General features: G+C 49.6%; 1 protein-coding gene across 1 annotated transcript in view; it reads left to right on the forward strand.

Annotated features, from left to right (window-relative positions):
• The window catches only part of CACNA1E (calcium voltage-gated channel subunit alpha1 E), a 383,585-nt gene that overhangs the window by 23,092 nt on the left and 347,334 nt on the right, over positions 1–13,159 (forward strand). The window lies entirely within an intron of this gene.

Here is a 13,159-nt window from a genome sequence, read left to right on the forward strand (position 1 = left end):
ACACTGTCACTGCATTTAGGCTGACCCAGATAATCCAGGACAATCTCTCCATCTCAAGATCCTTAATCACATCTGCCAAGTCCCTTTGCCATATAAGGTAATATTCTCAGGTTCCTGGGATATGAGAATGTGGCCATGTTGGGCTTCATTATTGAGGCCACCACACACATGACTGTAAAGAAGGAGGAGCGGGAGGAGGGAGGGCAGGGTCCATGCACCATCTTCTGCAGTAGATTTGCTGGGTGCCTGGTTAGAGCCCAGGTCAATAAACACTAGTCAAAATACGTGATTATATCTGTAGCTGTGACATTTTAATTTTTATTATATCTTATTCCTGTCATCCCCAGGAGAAGGATTTGACCCGGAGGAAAGAGGGGTGGGAAGTTTGCATTGGCAGAAGCCCTAAGCCTTTCAGTCGCATCAACTTTTTGTGTTTTTAATAAAAAGCCCCTGAAACCGAATAGAAGGGCACAGAACAGTAGTGAATGCCAGTGTCCAAGCGGGTGTGGGTGAGGAGGGTGGCAAAGGGTGGCAGAGGGTGGCGACTTCCATTGCCATTAACAGCATCCTTTGGCTGACATCAGTTCTGAGTTCTTTATTGTTAGGTTTTAAGAATTCATGAAATTAAATAATTGCATGAGATAAGAAGTGAAAAAGAAAATACTGTATTCCCTAGACCTGTCAAGGAAACATTACAGTCTCCTACCCAGACAGTCTTTCCAGAAATATTGAATTTCTTTGTATTATTTCCGAGGTTAAACAAGACTAATTTGCATAATTAATGCATTGGTCTCTCTCTTCACCGCCTCCTCTGCCACTTGTTAGCGTCTATATCATCTTAAGGTGCCGAGAAGAAAGAAACAGATCAGTGGCGTGGCAGTGCAACGTGTAGACACCAGCTGAATTGCTCGCTTGGCTGTGGGCAAGGTGGTGGTTGTGAGTGGAGGGTTGAGGGCCGTGGAGTCCTTGGCTGTAAGTTCTTGGGGGACATGCCAATGTCTGCTCTCACTGATCTGCCTCAATGCAGGACACAGGTTGGTGAGCCCTTTAAACTAAGGCATCTTTTCTGATTAGGGTGGGGAGTGGGGTAAGTGCAGGCTGGGAGAGAGGAGCAGGTGGGTCATCCCCAGGAGGACTAGCGAGCACTACTCTCACTGTGGGCGGGCAGGACAGGGACTTGGATCAACCCTCAGTGCCCTTTCAGAGTGGTGTCTGGGGTCAGTCATGCTGGCCTGGCTTCTGGACAAATGCTGGTTTTTGGCTGTGCCACTGTCTCTCTGTGTTGTGTAGATCATTGCCAGCTACATATATTGGGACTGATGGGAGGGCTAGTATTTGGCTTCTGATGAACCAATGGCTTCTTCCACTCACCTAGAGGGGCATCATCTCTCTGGGGTCCTGTGAGAGGCCTTCATGTATATATCCCACCAGCGTTTCATGGGAGCCTGCTAATGGTCAAGCTCTGGGGATACCACACGGTGTGCTACAGGTTTGGCCCTAAGTTGCTTTAGTCTAGTGGGAGAAACAGACAACTAATAGGCAGTCATACTAGAGTGAGATATAGGCTGCTCCAGGCCTGACTGTAGGGTCATCTGAGAGCACAAAACCCGGTCTTGAGAGTCAAGGGTGGCTTTCTGGAGGAAGACATATCTACTCTGAAGTCTGAAAGATAATTTGGGATAAACCAAGTAAAAGGTGGAAGAGAACATTCCAGACAGAAGGAATAATATACAGACAAGCTCTGGAAAGAGAGAGAGAGCATGATGCATGTGGGGAACCACCAACATTTGGGCATGAATGTAGTGTTGGGTGAGGGATGGGGGTGGGAAGAGATGGGAGTGAACCAAGTGTAGATAGACCCTGTGGGTGGGACATTAGGGCAGTGGGTTATGAATGGCTTTAAACATGGGAATGACATGATCACATCTGCAGTTACTATTGTTTTAGAAACATTGCTCTGGCTGTGGTGTGGAAAATGGTTTGGGGAGGTTTTAGGATTCTCTAATAGGGACACCAGTTTAGAGGCTGTTGTTGTCATCTGGATAAAAGATATTATTGGTGAGATGGACTAAGATCTCAGCAGTGGGGATTGGGAGAAGGTATTTGAAATATTAAAGGAGTAGAAGTGATAGGACTTGGAGGCTGTGGAGGGGGAGGGAGAAGGAAGATTAGAGGGTGACACCAGGCTTCATTTTTTGAGCAGCCGGGTGAGTGATGATGGTCTCCTTTGCTCGGATGGGAAATATAAGAGGCACAGCAGACTTTTCAGAGAAAACACTGGATGCTTGTTGGATAGTTGAGGGGAGGTGACACTGGCCTGGAATGCATGAGACAGAGCAGGGCAGATGTCACAGAACTGGACCCTCAGCACGTAGATCATAACTGAAGCCAAGGGAAGGGGGGAGAGCTTCCAGGAATCGCTGAGTGAGAAGAGATGATTCCATCACATTCATCATATATGTTGCTGTATAACATATGCCGAGTTGTTCTACGTTGTTCATTTATCCGTTTCCTTTTCTGCAATGCCCCTCTTGTACCTTTTCATTGGCACCGTGGGGACACCCCCTCCCGTGTTCACAGCCTGACATGCATCGTTTTGTGCCTTTCTCTCTCCCCTGCTGTCATTTAAAAACAGATGTATAGATTAGGAATGGATCTCTTATAAAAATGAGATCATCGTATGTACATTGTTCTGCATCTTGCTTTCCTGCTGTGATAATACCTCCCATAGCCCACTTTTCAGGAACACCTTGATTGATGAACTGAGGCGTCTGGTGGGCAGCTGGTCCGGAGGGTCCCCAGCTGTGGTGGGGCTCTATTCCATGATCCAGGCAGTCGTGAGGGCTTGTGGGTGTTACTTGTGAGAAGTGTCCCTAGAACCTGAGTGGACCATACTCTGCAGAGGTCTAAGATAATGCTTTCAGCACAACCTGCCCATCTGTGAGCCCCGTCAGAGAAGGCCCAGGTAGGTCTTCCCCCCTTTGCATCCCAGTGCTGCCTCGATGCCTGGTGCCTAGTGGGGGCAGGCGTGTTGAAAATGCTCGGTTGCTCTTGGCCCACTGGTCAGCAGGTGATGTCCTTGACTCATGCGGGTGTGCTTCTGGGCGCAGATTTCTCGAGAATGTGCTAGATGACTTGGAGGTGCTTGCGGTCGAGTTACTTTTCCTGGAACCGTTGGGAAGGGAGCATGAGGATGCAGGATGGAGACGGTGGCAGGACTCGCTCCTGCCGCCCTGTTCCCTGGCTGCTCCTTTCCAGTTGTTTCTGTGTGTGCGTCCAGGTTGATTGTGACATCATAGAATGCGGTTCCTGCATCATCTGTTTGCTCTGTATCTAACCCAGACCATCTCACCTTCCCCTCGTTTAACATACGACTCTGTGTGTGGCGCTCGGGACACAAAGATGGATGGTAGACTCCTGGTCTGACGGTCCCTACATGTGCAAGCTCTGGCCTTGCACCCGCTGCCGCCGTCCTTGCTGGGATACGAGGCCCAGGCCCTGCAGGCCTCCCTCAGCCTTGTTTACTAGTAACTTCTCTGCCACTGGCTTCAGAGTCAGAGCCGTTTCAGAGGCTGTTCCAGGCTCCACCGCTGTGCTGTTCCTACCTGGCCGGGCTCCTGCTGCATCCGGGGGTTTCCTGGTCCTGGGGCCTGAGGTGGGGGAGGCTACTTCTCCGCCCCGTGTCTCCCCCACCCCTTCCCAAGCCCTGGTAGGAGCCCTCATTCTTTAGCTCCAGTGGACAAAATAACTGGTTGTTCAAATCTGTTCTAAATATAACCAGCTCAGCAAAGAGGCTCAGCTAGAGGATTTGGAGAAGTTGTACTCGGGTAAATGACTCTTTATTTCTGATTATTTTACCAATAATCGGAGCTGCCCTCTCCCAGGCTTCCTGTCCACCTCGTTTCTAGCAGCAAATGTAATTGGTCCCCCCTCTCCCTTTCGCCCGCCCCCTATTTGAAAGGAGTCTTTACTCTTGTTCTTGCATTAACCCCAACAGCTGGCTGAGCAGAAAGTGGGCTGGGCAAAGCTTTGGGGGCCCTGGCTGGCAAGAGCGGGTGCCTACTCCTCCTTTTTTTTTTGGTTCAAAGCCCCCAGGAATGGGCAAGACCTCACATTGCCTTGCTCAGCAGTCCCAGTGAGGCGCTTTGGGGGTTTAAACAGCCAGCCACTATTTATTCCCATCTCCGTCTGAGAAAACCAAGACGCAGGCATAATTCCTACTCTTGTCAGACCACCTGGCGAAGAGCCAGTCCCGTGGTCGCTGTCCTGAGCTGCTAACCCCTGCAGTGGGACAGACTCTGTGCTTATTTCCCTATTTTCATTTGTTTCTCGTTTTGAAATGAAGGACGCTGCCAGGTGCCCTGTGTGAGCTCCGCTAGCGTGGGCCGCTGCCAATCATTCGTAGACAGGATTGCCGTCTCTTTCCCAAGGACATCTCCCTGCGCTGCGGGCGATGCAGCCCTCCCAGCCCATCACGGTTCAGTCTGAGACAAAGAGAAGGGTTTCCAGGCCGTGGAGATAACCCCACACAGCTGAATGGCGTTTGGAACCCAGATGCTATGAACGCCCGGTCCCCCGAGGTCGCCTGGGGTGCCCACCCTGGCTGGACAGCATCCCTGGAATCTCTGCCTCTTGGCCTGTGAGTGAGGGCAGCAGGGAGGTCAGGTCCACCCCAGCAAGGGCGACGTTCCCGCTGCTCCCTCGTGGTGAGCAGAGGAGAGGCGGGAGGACTGCAGGCATCTGCCACGGGAGGGAGGAGGGAAAGGTGGGCTGGGGCAGGGTCCCGTCTCCACACTCTGGAGGTCTGCTCCTCTGCTGAGGAAGGGGAGGTGAGCAGAAGGGCTCCCCATACCCTGTGAGAGGTCGGGGCTGCTGTCAGAACAGCCTGGGCTCCTCTGTCTGCAGCGGCCCTCGTATGGAGGGTGCCATGTCTGCGCCAAGGTAGTGACCCGGGCTGTCACTCTCCTCAGATTTCCAGGGACCGGGTGGAGGTAGCCTTTCTTTTGTTTGAATGGGCCAGTTCTACCCACCACCCCTGGTTCCCACCAGGAGCTAGTTCTGGAGATTTAACCAGGACGTGGGCAGCATGCAAATGACCCCAGGGGACATGCCCTGGAAAGCCCCCTGTGATGGACGTGCTGGGGTGTGTTGCAGCCCAGCCACCCCCTCACGGTTAGAACCCTTGGTGAGCCCCTTACTCTCCTGGCCCTGGTTTCTTACCTGTAAGATAGAGGCTGGGCCCCATTAGTTCACGCAGCAGGTGTGTGTGGAATATCACAGGCCTCTGGCGCCAAACACTTACCCACATTGTGGATGCAAAGGAGAAGTCCCGCAGGAAATGGACAGTGCCCCTGCAGTGGACACACGGCGATAAGAAAGCAGCGATAAGACAGTGACGCAGCCTTAGTGCCCATGTGGAGAAGTTCTAGTGGCCTGGATGGAGGGTCAGACCAGCCACACATCCCCTTAAGCCTAAGCCTAACCGAGAGCAGGGCCTTCACTCTCTGGGTAAAATGCTATCAAATAGCAGCACGTGCTACAGAGAAGGGATTCGGGTCAGGAAGGGCCAATGGATGCAGCACACTTCATTGTAGTCTTGTTTTTTGTTTTATTTTAAAACAAGTGTCTTTTCTTTTTCTTTTTTAATATATTTTTTTAAAATTGATTTCAGAGAGGAAGGGAGAGGGAGAGAGAGATAGAAACATCAGTGATGAGAGAGAATCATTGCTTGGCTGCCTCCTGCATGCCCCCTACTGGGGATCGAGCCTGTAACCAGGGCATGTGCCCTGACTGGGAATTCAACCATGACCTCCTGGTTCATGGGTCGATGCTCAACCACTGAGCCACACAGGTCAGGCCCGTTAGCTCTTTTTGAGGCTACCTTGGAGAGGGGCACAGCTGGGCCCTGGACGCCCACCTTCCTGGGACAGATCAGCATCTCCTGCCTCCTCTCACTCCCCCCTCGCCCCCCAGAGCTACCATGCCAGAGAGCATTGTGGTAGCACCTTCTGCATTCACGGAATGATCCTCCTCAGGATCAATGTGGACTCTTAGCAAGATTTAGAGTTTGTCAAAGGTCTTTGGCCTGGTGCCTGACCCAAAGCGCTGCTCATGAAATCGTTTCTGAGTTGAGTGGCATGTCTCATCTCTCCTACGTTTTCTTTCTCCCAGCTTGGGCCTCAAGACTTTTTTCTCAGTTTGTACCAGGGCCACCTGGACATTTATTTTTCTTGTGCACCACAATCTTGAGAAACATTTAGGAAGCTTAAGAATTAATTAAAAAATAAATCAAAGTTTGAAGCATTCCAGATGGATTTGATTTGGATTCATCATTAAGCTTATACTTTAGTTCAGTGGTTCTCAACCTTCTGGCCCTTTAATACAGTTTCTCATGTTGTGACCCAACCATAAAATTATTTTTGTTGCTACTTCATAACTGTAATGTTGCTACTGTTATGAATCGTAATGTAAATATCTGATATGCAGGATGGTCTTAGGCGACTCCTGTGAAAGGGTTTTTTGACCGCCAAAGGGGTCGTGGCCCACAGGTCGAGAACCGCTGCTTTAGTTAGAAGGGAAGCTAAGGGAGAGTGACTAGATGATTACTTAAAAGATTTTCTTATAAGGGAAGGGCAGGATATGGTAAATTAGCTTTTTAATTTTCATAATTTTCAAGTGCAACCAATATAATTCTGTTCCAGAACCATGAGAAATATGCCAACTTATTTGTCATATCCTCTGCTTTAATTGGAAAAAAGCTTTATTTGTCATGTAGTTCAGAATAACCTGACCAGTGCTTTGGATGGATAGCCGTGCGAAGTATTTGGCAAAGAGAAAGTGATCCCAGATCGGCCAGAACAACTGAAAAGCACACAGGTGACAAGTGAAACGACTTCCACAGAGAATCCGTGGTGCAAAATTGTATTGTTGAAAAGATTTCTGAAAAGTTATTAAAAGACATCTACGTTAGAAGTAATGGAAGCAGCTGAAAAGCAAAATTAGCCTGAAACTAGAGGATCAGTCTGAGCGAGAAAAAGGTTGTTCGGTTGTGTAACAGAAACAATTCAGACATCCTTATGGAGCTTTTAGTAAAAGCTGCTTTTCAAAGTTTACATCTGACACTGTCCCTCCTGCCCTGGCGGGGCGGGGGTGGGGGGGGTGGGGGGGGCGGGACAGAGGGGAGTAGGGGGAGGTGTGGAGGACAGGACCACCGAGGAGGATGGCTGTGTTGTGATCACCGTCAGCAGGTGGTGTGGAACCAATCTGGAAAAAAATTTTGTATAAAGAAAGCAAAAGAAAAAAAAAGAAAAGAAAAAGATTTTTTTTCTGGGGTCTTGATTTACACTGAATTTGTTTCCAGCTTTCCAAGGAGAGAAATAAAACATCTTCGAGGCAGCCTGTGTGAACAAGCAATGGGTTTTGGAGTCAGAAAGCTCAGTTCCACATTTGTGGATGGATCTTACAATACCCTCCCCCTAGGTTCAGAAAGGAGTAAAGATGACATAAAGCACCCAGCACACAGTAGGTTCTTTTTAAATGAATGCCAGGCTTTGTGTCGATGCTGATGTATCAGGATGGTGACTCTGTATAAGAAGCATAATCAGACCCATGGCTTCTTTTGTCTCAGTGGCTCCCCAGTGCAGGCTGGGGCACTCCTCGCTTCATCCTGCAGGCCTGCAGTACACCAGCAAACAGTGGCATGTCAACATTTCAAAGCTAAGCTGGCTCCAAGGTATTTCTAGCTTGGAAATTTCCACTAATTCAAGCCTTGCACGGATGCAGTGTGGGGGCTGACAGCTGGAGAAATTACCTGGCTTGCTACCAAATCCCTCTGAGGGCAGCCTTCCTCAGTCTCTGCTTCCTGCTCTGGGGCCACAGGAGAGAGCAGTGCCTGTTGGGTCATAAGCCTGGCCCAGACTGTCAATCAGACTTGTGAGCTCAAAAGGCACATTACAGAACCTTCCTCTCAAGTGAATTCGGTGAGTGAAAGTCATCCTATCTTCCAATGTAAGGGCCTCAAAGATGGGGACCTCATTTCACAGGAAAGAGGCGCTTCCTCAGCAGCTGGGGCCAGCGTGAAACAGGACACCCCAAAGGGCTGGGGAGTTCCAGGGCCCAGGGCCAGGCTCGGCCAGCCACACTGCCCTGCAGACATGCGCAGATCCCGGGCCCCTGTCCGTTGCCACCCAGATGCCCAAGTGCCTCCTGAACCGCGAACGTCATTGGATACATAGCAACAGCCTTGGTAGGAAATTTCAACTCTGCGTTAATTTAATTTTTGCCCTTAAAAGCCTGAGATACCTTAAAATAAACTGTTTTAAGTCAGTAGAGTCTAAATAACTTTAAACAGCAGGGTTAAATTGCTCACCCCACTACCCAAGGGATTAGGGTTAATAATAAAAATGAATTTTAAAATTAAAATGAATTAAAAAAAATAAAGGCATATTTTTGACACAGTTGAGTGGTGTGCATGTATAATTTTTACATCTCTACAAATATCAATCAGTGAAGATAAAAGAAAAGGATGACTAGAGCAAAGGGGAAAGTACCACAATGTTGTTAATAGCAAAGAGACTGTACACTGAGCACCATAAATGCCTTCGCAGCTAGAAAATGGTCTTCACATGTGGCCCCGAGCTTCTCTGCAGCCAGAATGGAAAGCGAAGCACAGGCAGGCCCAGGTGCCACATTTTCATGAGGTGGGAAGAAAATAGTTGCTCCGGAGAAGGTTTCTAAACGCTGAAGATGGAGAGACCAGAAGGTGCTGAGCGATGTAGTGGACGAAAAGCAAAACAGTGGTGTTAGTCCATTCAACAGGCATTTCCAGACTGTGCACAGTCTGGTTCTCTGCCAGGGGCAGGGGATGAAACAATGAATGTGGCTCAGTCCTGCCCTCACAGAGCTTCCAGCCCCATTGCCTTGCAGGTACCCGTGCCCTGCAGGTTGGTCAACGCCAGCTGGGGGCGTAAACCTTACCAGCAGTTCTGGCAAAAGAGGTTTTACTTGGGGTTGAAAGCATGCTGGTTGGCGTTGTAGCTCATCACCAGTCTTGTCTGGTACTGACGTTTTGATAGGAGCCTCTATGAAACTGGGAAGGAATTCATTCATTGGTTCCTTCCATATTTATTAGTGCTTACTTGTGCCAGCGACTGTGGGAAACACTGAGATGAGTATCAGAGGTTGTCAAGGCTTTCTAGAATCTCACATGGCAGTGAAGGTGACACACACAGGCAAGTCAGTCAGAGTGGACCATGTCAGGGCAATTACAGAGGGGTGGAAGGAGACTTCCAGAGGGAGACAAGGAGGGGGCAGTCAGGAGGAGAAACTTGAGCTGGTTCCTGAAGGATCAGCAACAACCAGGGATGATCCTAAACCCTGATGCCTGTACTATGTGTCATTATAATTCACTAGAGGCCCAGTGCACAAAATTTGTGCACTGGGGGCGGGGGAAGGGGGGTCCCTCAACCTGGCCTGTGCCTTCTCGAAATCCCGGAGCCCTCGGGGGATGTCCGGCTGCCAGCGGGAGCGGGCCTAAGCCGGCAGTCAGACATCCTTAGCTGCGCTCGCCAGTCGTGAGCCCGGCTTCTGGTGCACTGACCACAGGTAGCAGCTCCTGCGTTGAGTGTCTGCCCTCTGGTGGTCAGTGTGTATCATAGCGACCGGTTGTTCCACCGTTCCTTCGATTTGCATATTAGCCTTTTATTATATAGGATTGTAGTCCTCACAATAGCTCTGTGAAGGAGGTATATTATGGCTCCATTTTAAAGAGGAGGAAACTGAGGCACGGGGGAGTTACGTAGTGTTCCTGGATCACCTTGCTGGTAAGTGATGTCAGGCAGTAGAGCTCCTCATTCTTTTTGTCTCCTTTGGGGAGCCTCCCCTGAGGCCCCCAATGAGGCTGGGTTTCCTGGCTGTGCGATCTAGTGGCCTGTACTTTTCCCTCTTAGAACTTAGGACATGTATTTATATGCTCATCTGTGCAATCATTTATTTATTGTTTGTTTCTCCCTGTAGACTGCAGTCTCCATTGGGGCAGAAACTGTGTGTGCATTTTCATACTATTTGATCCCTAATGCAAGAGTTTGGCACACACAAGGCTCTCAACAAATTTCCATTGAGTGAGTGGAGCCAGGAAAGGGCCTGAGCTATATGATGACTGTGTGGTAGAAGCCTAAGGTATCAGGGTGGTGGGGTTTGGAGATACTTGGGACATACTTACAAATCAGGCCATCTGCGTGGCTGCCTCTTTTGTTGTTGTGTGTGTGGCTGAGTTGGTTGAGTGTGTCCCATGCACCAAGAGGTCGCTGGTTCAATTCCTGTCAGGGCACATGCCCGAGTTGTGGGCTCCATCTCCAGTAAGGGGTGTGCAGGGGGCAGCTAATCCATGTGTTTCCCTCTCCTTTCCTCTTTCTCTAAAAAAAAAAAAAAAAAAATCAGTAAGAACATATTTAATAAAATAAAATAAACCTCTGCCAGGGTTGCCCACCAGAAGGTAAGCTGTTTAGTTTTCGGGTCAGAGACAAGAAACAGGGAAGGAGGTGGACAGTGACCGTTTGCATTCTTTGATGGCATTGACCTACCAGAGGTTTCCTGAGCCAGGTCTTTGTATCTCAATTTTCTTTTCCTCCCTGTTCTGTAGGAGACAGAGGCAGAGAGGACCTCATGCTGGGAGGTGGCTGGTGACTTGCCTTCCTTTTGGGAATGTCCCTCACAGCTTGGGGTAGGAGCGGGAGGGGAGTGCTTCCTGCCTCTAGCTTTTCTCTGGGTGGCTGCCCGGCTGGCAGGAACCGGCTCAGTTCCTGGGCTCAGGTCCTGTCCTGTGACACCATGTCACTCTTCCTCTGCGTCCCGAGCGTCTGCTGCCTCCCACTTTCTATTTCCAGGGAGGATGGTGGCTGAGTCTATATTTGGTGGGATGTTCTGCTTCTCTTTGGCACATTTGACTCAGGGAGGCTGCGTTAATTAGACAAGTTCAAGAGCCTGGAAACTGGCAAGTGGAGTTTCATGGCCTTTGCTACTTCTGTAGCCCTGAGGCTGCCAGGGATACGGTGGCTGCTTGGGGCTCAGTTCTTCCTGCCGTTTGCATATGCGGAGCTCGGCTTCTCACAGGAAGAACTGGCTAAGGAAAGAACTCACTGTGTGTTTTTTGCTTTGAATGTCCCCATTAGTCTTCTGAGTCAAATTAATTTATTTGTCCATTGAGTAGATGTTTATTGAGTGCCTACTAGTGTTACCATTGTAATTAACTAGTTATTATTAAATAGAAAAGGAGCAAAAAGGAGGCCAGACATTATGAGCATGGCCATCTGGGCAGCTTCACCCAGAAGCTGCAACTTTACTCTCCCCAGGGAACCACCAGTCCATTCCCTGCAGATCACTGGGGGATGGACACATGTGCAGTAAAGTTTGGGGGATGTAGTGAAGGTGCCTGTCAGTCTAACCTGGAAACAAAGATAATTGGTTGTGGGGGGTGGTGGGGGTGGTGGGGGGGACAGAGCCACTGCAAGTGAAAGGCTTAATTGGTTATGTTCCTAGTTAAAATCCCCAAAGACATTCTCTCTCCTTTTTGGTTCCTCTGTTTGTTCCTGCTTCCTTGCATTCTCCCATGTTCCTAGAGGCTGTGTGGCCCAGGGCCATGCGGACCCCACACACCATGGTCTGATGGACTGCAGCTGGAAACACATGCTAAACTTGGTGCTGGGCTGGACTGTGCAAATATGGAATGGAAACTTTGGGCAACGGTGTTAATCCTAGTTCTGCTAAGGACGGGGGAGCCATGAAGCAAGCACCACCTCCTTTGCCTGCCCGGGGCAGCAGAAACTGCCCAGGGTTCTGGCTTCCCCTCCATCCTATGATGGCATTGACCTACCAGAGGTTTCCTGAGCCAGGTCTTTGTATCTCAATTTTCTTTTCCTCCCTGTTCTGTAGGAGACAGAGGCAGAGAGGACCTCATGCTGGGAGGTGGCTGGTGACTTGCCTTCCTTTTGGGAATGTCCCTCACAGCTTGGGGTAGGAGCGGGAGGGGAGTGCTTCCTGCCTCTAGCTTTTGGGCTCACCGTTTGGGCTTAGGCTTCTCTGGTGAGGGGATTCCTTATCTTTAAAATAGTGATTTTTGGGTTTGCCTGTCTTTCTAAAATGCATCTTTCAAATACCTGCCTCTCTCCTGCAGCCTCTGTTTCCTCTCCTTTGAAGAGACGATCCTCACACCCAGGGCTCCTGGCTCAAGCCCTCCCAGCCCCTTCCAAGCTCTCTCTGTGCCTCTGTCTTCACCGTTAGCAACCTTTCCTGGTTTCCGGCCTCTTTCCTCTTTACCAGTGACTGTGCTCATACCTGCTGGCACTACTGCCTCACACCTTACTCGCCTTCAGCCTCTCCAGCTCAGCCTCTGCTCTTACTTCTCTGCAGAGATGGCTTTTAGGGTTATTACTATAACGATTATTACTCTATTCAGCTTCAAAAGAGGGGGGGGGGGCGGCTCCGGGGACAGGATGAGTCTCTCCTGCCTGGGCAAATAGACACTTAATCCTGTCACATGGCTCTTCGCCCCCCGCCTATAAGTTCTAAACACTTACCTCTTTTACTCCCAGGGTGTCAGGAGGATGACAAGTTTGTAAATTGCCTTGAGTTCCTTGGGGAGAACTAGCAAGGGTATAGCATAAAAATCATTTTACATAAAGCTGTCGGAAAAATAGGCAGCGAATTGATTCACAGCCTCAACCATTGGGCTTTGATTATGAGCATCTCAGATGAAATATCACATTTCCGCAAGACAGGCGATGCCTGCGTTAGGCTGTTAATTGTAATAAAAAGCTTAATTTGCACGTCTGTCTGTTTCTCACTGCACTGGGCTGGGAGTGGGGGGCGGCAGCGGGAGGCTATTCAGGGAGGCTCTGTAAGCCTGTCCTTGAGCTGGTGATGGAAAGATGACTGTTCTAGTGTTGAATAGTCAAAGCCTGACTGCTGGGTGCGTTAGCTCCGAGCTATTCTGTTACTCAACAACACCATCGTGTTCCTGCCTCCTAAGGCGGAAACTGCATCCATCATTTACTCACCTACAGCTTCCTTTGGTTTTCTTTACTCTTGTCTTCCTCCCTCCCTTCCTCCTTTTCTCATCTCTCTCTCTCTCTTCTCTCGTACTTTCTCTCCCTCCCTCCCATTT

Source organism: Myotis yumanensis, unplaced genomic scaffold (genome assembly GCF_028538775.1).
Source record: "Myotis yumanensis isolate MYYU_CA2020_CCGP unplaced genomic scaffold, mMyoYum1.0.hap1 SCAF_17, whole genome shotgun sequence".
Taxonomy (NCBI): domain Eukaryota; kingdom Metazoa; phylum Chordata; class Mammalia; order Chiroptera; family Vespertilionidae; genus Myotis; species Myotis yumanensis.